We start from the raw sequence: 10,159 nt of genomic DNA, 5'->3' as shown, positions 1-10,159 counted from the left end.
TTTCACCATGGCCTTCAGATGATCAGATGAATGACTGACCAGAGGGAGGAGGCCTCTCCAGGTTACTCAGCCAGATAGTGAATGTATGAATGGATGGAAGGGCACAATATTCTGAATCTATTTAATGGCACTAGAAATAATGGCCATTGAAGAGTTGGCATGTTGGTGGGACTTAAACAGAAAAGAGCAAACTGGACTAAACTCCCTATTTATTGCCCTCCTGTTTTCCTGGTAGTTTCTGTACTGACACAGTGATGTTTTGTTCCTTCTGTATATATAACAAAACACTTTTTTATCGTTTCAAAACAGAATCTACTTGGTTTGAGATCAAGTGGTTGGAATACTGTCTGGACTCTTTTTTTGTTTTTTTTTTTTTTTTTGTTTTTTTCGAGACAGGGTTTCTCTGTGTAGCCCTGGCTGTCCTGGCACTCACTTTGTAGACCAGGCTGGCCTCGAACTCAGAAATCCGCCTGCCTCTGCCTCCCGAGTGCTGGGATTAAAGGCGTGCGCCACCACGCCCGGCTGTCTGGACTCTTTCTACACAGTGTTGATTGAAGGCGTCTATATGGAAGCTTTCGGTCAGCTTAATCTGTCCAATTCTGTAATGAGCACAGCACCTATTTTGAATTGCTATTTGGAGGGCCAGTGCTTATTTAACTGGATTTCGTAACCCAGTAGATTTTGGCTTGAGGTCTGATTTCCCCATTTTAAATTAAGAATCCTAATGTTGAGAATTGCATAGGTTTGTGTGGAACAAAGCCTAGAACAACTGTAGGTAAACTATTGATCTCTTCTAATTACAGGTAGGGAAGTTTTGGTGCCATAATTTCTCTTTGTTGGTGTTGGACTTTTAATCAGCTGAAATGTATTTCTGTGCGACAATGTTTGCTTAATTGTCTAGTAAAATAATAATAAAATCAATAAAAGTTTGCTTAATTGTCTAGTAAAATAATAATAATAATAATAATAATAATAATAATAAATAATGGTAACCCAACACCTAGGAGTTACAAAGAGCTAATTGCTAAATGTATTTAGTTCATTATGAAAATCTCTGTAATATTTTAATGAAATTTACTTAATTTCTAGGTTTTAAACAATAATAGCAGTTTTATTATAAGTGTAGGATGTGTTTTGTCAAATTACAAAATAATTTTCATCCTTTTTGAAAGATGGTGGTCTACCTGGAATTTCCCCCCTAATTTTATCTTTGTTTATTGTTAGGATACAGAAAGGCTTTATTTCTGCTGACAGAGCTTGTATTCATTGGTCTTGTATAACTCACTCTATCGTGCAAAGATTTTAGCAGATTCTTTAGGGTCCTTTCTACTTATAATATGGTTCCAACTTCAAGTAGACGGCATTGTTCAATTTTCTTCCCAAAATAACTGGGCTATACCACTAGAACAATGCTGTACAGCAGTGCAGGAAAGACCTGGGTTGCAAGCATGTCCGAAGTCTGGTACAATTAGAATGTGGCTCTGTGAGAAAGTTCTGTCTGTCCTGTTTGCTCTGACTCTAAAAGTCTCTTTCCAGTGCCTACGCTTGGCTATGGTGTAACCTGATTCATATGGTGAAGTATTAAGTTCAGGCCTCTCAGCAGGTGACACTTGAAGACAGTGCCCTCAAGGTGATCAATTCAAGGAAGACTTAAGTGTGGGTTCTCTTTTAATGTCATTGGTGTCCTTCTGAAGGGAACCCTGGAGACATAAGACACGTGAAGTTGTACTACAGAGCAATAGTGAAAATAATGGCATGGTACTGGTACAGTGACAGGCAGGTAGATCAATGGAAGAGAACTGAAGACCCAGAAATGAATCCACAGATCTAAAGTCACTTGATCTTTGACAAAGGAGCTAAAATCATCCAGTGGAAAAAGACTGCATTTTTAACAAATGGTGCTCATTCAACTGGTGGTCAGCATGTAGAAAAATGCAAATGGACCCATTCTTATTTCCTTCTAAAGTCCAAGTGGACCTCCACATAAAACCAGATACACTGAAACTTATAGAGGACAAAGTGGGGAAGAACCTGGAACACATGGACACAGGGGAGAAATTCCTGATGAGAACACCGACGGCTTATGCTATAGAATCAAGAATCGACAAATGGGACCTCATAAAATTGCAGAGTGTCTGCAAATGACACTCTCAATAGGATAAAAAGGCAACCAATAGATTGGGAAAAGATCTTTACCAATCCTACATCTGATAGAGGGCTAATATCCAATATATACAAAGAACTCAAGAAGTTAGACTGCAGAGCACCAAATAACCCTATTAAAATTGGGTACAGAGCTAAACAAAGACTTTTCAACTGATGAAAACTGAATGGCTAAGAAGCACTTAGCTTCTTAGAGGCAGGGAGGTGGCAGCAGCTGCAGCCACCTCCAGGGAAGTCTGTAGCCCAGCGAGCCCATTCAGGGAGCTGATCTGGCCTAGGCCTGCACTGCTGCCTGCACTGGCCCGCTTCCATGCCTGATTCTGGCAGGTGAGCTGTAAGACAATGACTGAGTATGGATCATTTGAGAGAGGCAACTCAGGGGAAAGAACATTCAGAAATGTCTGACAATGGGAGTGATCCGAAGGGTCCACCCACCAAGATTGCCCGCCTGGAGCAGAACCAGAGCCCACTAGGAAGAGGAAGGCTTGGAAGCACAGGTGGAAAGATGCAGGGAGTGCCTTTAAAACACTTGGGCCATCTCATGAAAACCAACCTTACGAAAGGAACCAGGTTCCCAGTTTTCTGCATGCTGCAACATTATGAAAACACCATTGAGTATGATTGCAAGGAGGAGCACGCAGAATTTGTGTTGGTGAGAAAGGATATGCTTTTCAACCAGCTGATAGAGATGGCCTTGCTGTCTGTCTCTAGGCTACTCACACAGCTCTGCTGCCCAAGCCAAAGGGCTCATTCAGGCTGGGAAGTGGAATCCAGTTCCAGTGTCATATGTGACAGATACCCCTGATGCCCCTGGTGGCAGACTTGCTTCAAGATGTATATCATGTGGTCACCCTCAAAATCCAGGTACACAGTTGCCCTAAACTAGAAGACTTGCCTCCTGAACAATGGTCGCACACCACAGTAGAGAATGCTCTAAAGGACTTACTGAAAGCTATGAACCAGAGTGCGTTGGCCAAGGAGTGCCCCCTTTGACAGAGCATGATCTCCATGGTGAACAGCACGTACTATGCAAATGTCTCAGCAGCAAAATGTCAAGCATTTGGAAGGTGGGACAAACATTTCAAGAAGACAAAGGATATGATGGCTGAGATGGATCTATCCCAGAAAGGTGCCAACCACGTCAATTTTGGCCAGCAGCCTGTCCTGGGAAACACAGCTGAGCAGGCTCCATTCTCTGCGCAGCTCTCCCACGGCACTCAGTCCTCTGTCTGGACCCCTCTTCTGGATCTGTACCCTGGGCTTGTGTCAATACTGATCAGTCCTCAGCTGGTCAACCAACAGCTGGTGATGGCTCAGTTGCTGCATCAGCTGTGTGCAGTGAACAGACTCTTAGCCCAGCAGTCAGTCCTTAATCCAGCAGTACTTTAAACACCCTGCCCCTGTCAGTAGGTCTATAAACAAGCCTTTGGAGCAGCAAGTTTCCATGAACACAGAGGTCTCTTCTGGAATCTACCAGTGGGTGCGGGATGAACTGAAATGAGCGGGAATCTCACAGGCAGTATTTGCACACGTGGCTTTTAATCGAACTCAGGGATTGCTTTCTGAAATCCTCTGAAAGGAAGAGGACCCCAAGACTGCATCCCAGTCTCTGATGGTAAAACTTCGGGCTATGCAGAATTTCTGGAAGGCGAAAGAGACTGGATATACCAGGATGAGAGGGAACGGAGCTTGAACGCAGCCTCAGCCATGGGTATTTCCACGCTGCTGTGCACACCACCCAGCCGCCCTCCCCAGTTGAAAACAGCTACCTTTGCCACTGAGAGAAATGGGAAGCCAGAGAACAATACTATGAACATTAATGTGTCCATTTATGACGAGATTCAGCAGGAAATGAAGCATGCTAAAGTGTTCCAAGCACTGTGTGCAAAGGTTGCCGCCACAAAAAGCCAGGGATGGCTGTGTGAGCTGTTGCACTGGAGAGAAGACCCTTCTCCAGAAAACAGGACCCTGTGGGAGAACCTGTAAATGATCCGAAGATTCCTCAGTCTGCCCCAGCCTGAGCGCGAAGCCATCTATGAGCAGGAGAGCAATGCTATGCATCACCATGGCGACAGACCTCCGCACATCATCCATGTTCCAGCAGAACAGATTCAGCAGCAGCAGCAGCAGCAGCAGCAGCAGCAGCAGCAGCAGCAGCAGCAGCAGCCACCTCATCCACAGCCACAGCCACAGCCCCAGGCAGGCCCCAGGCTCCCCCCACAGCAGCCCAACGTGGCCTCCTCCGCACAGTACGATGAGGAAAACGAGCAGAAGACAAGGCCACGAACCAAAATTTCCGTGGAAGCCCTGAGGATCCTTCAGAGTTTCATCCAAGATGTGGGCCGGTATCCAGATGAAGAGGCCATCCAGACTCTGTCTGCACAGCTGGACCTCCCGAAGTACACCATCATCAAGTTCTTTAAGAAACAGCAGTACTACATTAAGCACCAAGGCAAGCTGAAGGACAACTCCGGCTTGGAGGTGGATGTAGCCCAGTACAAAGATGAGGAGTTGCTTAAGGATTTTGAAGAGAGCGTCCAGGATAAAAAAAAAAAAATGCCAATGCTCTTTTCTCAGTGTAACTAGAGGAAGAGCTGTTGGTGGAAGGGAGCACAAACATTAATGCCTACTTGAAAGACTGAGAGAACAGTATTATTTTCAGCCGCACCACTGGTATTTCCTAACAACATGAGAAGTCCACCTTGTGTTCACTCACACAAACCTTCATTGTTTATTGTTTGGCCAATGAATCTTCGGAAACTTGCACAAACAGGAAGGAAGTTGGAAGGACAGGACAGCCAGCACTCAAGATTTTACTGTGTTTTACAAAACTGCTTGGCAGTGCCAGGTGAAGCATCAAGGATTGTTTGGTAGAATTTGTGTTCAAGGACTGCACCCAGGTGCTGTACCCTGTCACCATGATACCAGAAATCAGTTTTCCTTTTGATTATTATTATTCTGGAGCCTCAAATAAGCATTATAACTTCTGTGATTATGATTGCCTTTTCTTTAATGATTCTTCTGTAACACTCCACACTAGTCTTGGAAACTGGCCCTTATTTTAAAGAGAAAAAGGAAGAGAGAGAGAGAAAGAGAGAGAGAGAGAGAGTTACTCGATTGTATGTTAAGAAGGAAGTATAGACTGTGGAATGCAGTTTAAAGATGAGATATGCCAACAAATGCCTTGTATTGTATGGCACTGCCGTAATTAAAATTTGTTTTTTATTTTGGAAATAAAAGTTCACTGTAATTTTTTTCATCCTCATTGTTACATGATATTTTTTTAAGGAAAGAAAATGTGAAACACAATTTAGTCCTTGTTATTTATTTGTAGCTCCTGCAGCATCATGTCATAATTAAGTTTTTTGGAGATTTCTGTTAAATGTAATTTTGCTTTCCCATCCTGATTTCCTTTCAATTTATAACTGTATTTTGATGGGCAGTAAAACAACGTGTCCTAAAAGTTTTAAATAGAGAAAATGTGCTTTACACAGTTGCCTATACAAAGTCTATATTATCCAAGCAATTCACTCTAGAAGCTTCGGTCTCATTGTTGTATGCAATTTTTACTATCATGCAAATAAGCGTAGGTAAATAAAACTACTAGATCACCTTAGAAAATTATGCAATTAATGTGAAAATAATTGATGTTTGCAATGTGTCTTCCTTTGGGTTACAATCAATTTTAAAGCGACATCCTTATAAAGTTTTCTGTATAAAGGTGTCTTTATTTTTTATGAGTTTATGGCTATGAAAACACCAGCTATTTTGTTACATCTGCTGTTTTTATAAGTGTATCACAGTTTTTTTTTATGCAGAAATGTGCTGATTAGGAGTGGTTATTGACTGTAACTACATGATTAAAGTTGTTTGTATGGTTAAACAAAAAAGAAAAGAAATGTTCAACATCCTTAGTCATCGAAATGCAAATCAAAACAGCCCTGAAATTCCACCTCACACCAGTCAGAATGGCTAAAATCAAAAACAGGTGAGAGCAGGTCCTGGCGAGGAAGAGGAGAAAGAGAAACATTCTTCCATTGCTAGTGGGATTGCAAGCTGGTACAACCACTCTAGAAATCAGTCTGGTGTTTCCTCAGAAAACTGGACATAGTAATACCTGAGAATCCAGCTATACCCAAAAGATGCTCCAACATGTAATAAGGACACATGTTCTGCTATGTTCATAGCAGCCTTATTTATAAAGTCAGGAGCCAGAAAGAACCCAGATGTCCTTCAACTTAGGACTGGATACGGAAAATGAAGTACTTCTCAGTTATTAAAAACGATGAATTAATGAAATTCTTAGGTAACTGGATAGAACTAAAAATCATCCTGAGTGAGGTAAACAAATCGCAAAAGAACACCCATGGTATGCACTCATTCATAAGTGGATATTAGCCCAAAACTTTCAATTAAGTAGGATACAATTCACAGATCACATGAAGCTCAAAAAGAAGGAAGACCAAAGTGTGGGTGTTTCAGTCCTTCTTAGAAGGAGAACAAAATACTCACAGGAGCAAATATGGAGATAAAGTGTTGAGCAAAGATTGAAGGAAAGGCCACCCAGAGACTGTCCCACCTGGGGATTCATCCCATATACAGTTACCAACCCCAGACACTATTGTGGATGCCAAGAAGAGTATGCTGAAATGAGCCTGATATGGCTATCTTCTGAGAGGCCCTGCCAGAGCCTTACAAATACAGAGGAGGAAGCTCGCAGCCAACCATTGAACTGAGCTCTGGTGTCGCTGATGAAGGAAATGGAGAAGGGACTGAAGGAGTTGAAGGGGTTTACAACCCCATAGCAAAAACAACAATATGAACCAACCAGATCACCCCTGCACCCTGAACTCCCAGGGACTAAGCCATCAACAAAGGAGTACGCATAGTTCCAGCTGCATATGTAGCAGAGGATGGCCTTGACAGGTATCAATGGGAGGAGAGGTCCTTGGTCCTATGAAGGCTTGATAGATGCCCCAGTGTACGGGAATCAAAGGAGGGGAGGTGGGAGTGGGTGGGTAGTACCACCAGCTTCAGTTGGGCCCTACTCAATCTTTGAGACAACTCGGGATTCCGGACAGGTGGGCAAAGAGTTGGCAAGAAATGACAAACAAATTTGGGACACAAGAGAGTGTAGTGTATCTGAATGTAATTTGTCCAATCGAGCATCAAACCTTTTATACAGAAGAAACTTGGGAAGTTAAATGACACATGGGCAAGGTACAATGAGATTAACGGATGCTTAATGACTCTAACACAAAACAGAGGAATGCAAACACAAAGACTGGCAGGAACTGGGCAATAAAACAACTGAGAAGAAGTCAGCTCTATCTAAGGACAGCCACATTCTTAGAAGCCAGGTGTGAGGTCTTTACACTCCCTGGGCAAGGGCTTTCAAGCCCAAATAATGGTTCTTATTAGGGAGTTGTGCTCTAACTAACCTTCTCATTAATAATGCAATACACTAAAACCACTGCCCGATCTATTTCCTAAACCATTGTAAATTTCTGTATATGGGAGCAACTTGGTTTTTATTCTAAGTGGTAGTGTAGGGGGACTTTCTACTAATAAGTAATGTAGTCTGCCATCATAACAATAATAAGAATTCTAAACTTACTTTGCTAAGCTTGCCCTGAGCTTTCTAACTCTATATAGTAGATAGTAATTCCCGATTTCTTTCACTATCTCTCTTACAATACTAGAGGCAATTCTGAAGGTCATTGAAGAGGCAACATTCTTTCTCCTGTTTGGTTTGGTTTTTTTGAGTCAGGGTTTCTCTGTATAACCCTGGCTGTCTTGGAACATGTAGACCAGGCTGGCCTTGAACTCAGAAATCCACCTGCCTCTGCATCCCACCGCCCAGCTAATAGGCAACATTCCTACTGAATTCCAAGCCCAGGGTTGGCTCAAGGACTACCTAGGGCATTGGTGAAGGCCAGGAAGCAAAGTTCAATTTTGCCTAGGTATTTGGCAAGTCATTGCCAAATAAAACAATACTGAAAGAAAGCATATAGATCCATTTGCAAGGACCAGTTTGGAGCATTCGTTATATGGGATGCCACAGTTCCAGGAGAATAAGTTTCCAAGAACTTTTCGGCTCAGGACTGCATCCAGGTTTCTAGTCCTGTCCTGCCAGTCACTATTGCGGTGGATGTAGCAGGGAAGGTAGAGGAACAGCCTCATAGAAACAGGGGAAAGGAGGGTGTGATAACAGTGTTTCCAGTGGGTAGGGAAACCTGGATAGGGGTTAACATTTTAAATGTAAATGAAGAAAATATACAATAATAAAAAAAGATGACTTCTGTAGTGTCCCCATAACTGTTACAGTAGACTTCAGGTGTTGGCCATTAGCCTGTGTGGCCTAAGCTCACATTCCCTCAGTGTCTATGTTGCTTCCAGTTTGCCACCAAGCCCTGGCTGGTCACATATCAGTTTCCAGAGAGACCTGTGTCTTCTAAGCCCTTGCTCTCCCCTGTTCAACAGGACCTTCTTACTACTGCAGTCCAAGCATGTACATTCTATCTTGTGGTAGTGGAGGGGAGCCTGATTTTAGATCATGTAAGGTTGAGAATCTCTGCTCAGCAGCCACTGCCATTCATGGTATTTATATTTTTGTTCACTTTATTGATCTATTTGTTGTGCAGTGTAGTCTAAGAAGGAAACAACAAGGATTATGTAAACACTGGGTATTAACAGCTGTACTAAATATGCTCCGTATGCAGTATGCAGATGTTCAGCAGAGCTGAGAGAGGTGCCAAGTCAGGAGACCCTGATATGTGGAAGGAGCAGATGAGAGGTCAGAGATACACCAAGCAGAAGGGGGAGGAAGGAGCCATAAGGGCAGTTAGGAGAAAACAGGTCAACTGCCCTAAGATCCTAAAAACAAAGCAGACCGATTTGGTCTCCATCCTGAGGGAGCTCAAGCTAAGACAAAACACAGTGCCAACAAGCCAACCCCAGGTCTCCTAGGTTCCCACATTCCTCAGAGCAGAGAGGGGTGGTTTCAATCTCCTTTGGCTCTCGTCACCCTCATCAGCATTTGATGCTGAAGCTGCCATAACCTGTTCTGAAAAGCCCTTGAGTCGCCTAAGGTTCCCTGGCATTTCCTTGCCTTCTCCCAATGACTAAAGGATATGGCTAAGTCCTGGAAGACATCTTTCACAGGCTCATACGCATTTGCTATGCCCACCAACAGCTGCTTTTGCCAGGCTAGCTCACTGGCTCACAGAACTGTAGACTTTGCTCCTGCCTTCTCAAGAAAAACGGCGTCCCCTTAGTGCTTGTAGAACACAAATCACCTTACTGTGGCATTGAATACTCACTCAGCTCATCTGGAGGATTCTCTTTCCCTATCTCAGTCAGGATCCTGCCTCCTGATCTTCCCCATGATGGAGAACCTTCCCCTACACCTCAACCACCTCTAGAGAGCCTACTGTACCAATAATGTCTTGTAGGGTGCTTCAATCAACCTTCACAACTCCTGTGTTAATTTCTCACACCATTAATGGTTATGAGCAACCGTGGGCTACTTCTGACTTTCTGTTCTCCAACCTGCCCTGTATGCGATTTCCTGGGATCACAGGGTGAGTGGGGGCAGTAAGCTGTATACTGCTTAAAAAGTTATGGCAATCTGAAGACTGTCATTTAGTTCCCAGTTCTGTGAATAAAAAGGTAGAAATACTTTGTATAGGAACACAATCACTTGAAACTAGGAGTATTTCTTCTGCCAATCCACATTTTGCTTAATTGTATCATAAATTCATAGGTATATGTGTGTCTGAAATCACTTTATTACCTGAGAATGCACAGAGGAAGTCTTAGGTACGGTTTGGCAGAAAATGAGGTGGTACAGAGACCAGAGGACACAAGAAGCCAGAGCCATAATATCCCTAATAGGGAGATTATGTATAGGAAGAGATGGTCTTGGGTCAGCACCAATTCTTAGTTTCTAAGGGATGTCTGTACAGAGCTAAATACCACAGCAAATTAAAATACA

At 43.1% G+C, this 10,159-nt stretch overlaps 1 pseudogene; it reads left to right on the top strand.

Annotated features, from left to right (window-relative positions):
- Nucleotides 1-2,515: 2,515 nt before the first annotated feature.
- LOC147000528 (DNA-binding protein SATB1 pseudogene) lies at nucleotides 2,516-4,805 on the top strand (annotated as a pseudogene).
- The last annotated feature ends 5,354 nt before the right edge of the window (nucleotides 4,806-10,159 follow it).

Source organism: Mus caroli, unplaced genomic scaffold (assembly GCF_978045245.1).
Source record: "Mus caroli unplaced genomic scaffold, Mus_caroli_1 scaffold_18, whole genome shotgun sequence".
In the NCBI taxonomy this organism is placed as follows: domain Eukaryota; kingdom Metazoa; phylum Chordata; class Mammalia; order Rodentia; family Muridae; genus Mus; species Mus caroli.
Note: the sequence above shows the minus strand (reverse complement) of the source record. Positions and strands in the feature narration are given on the sequence as shown.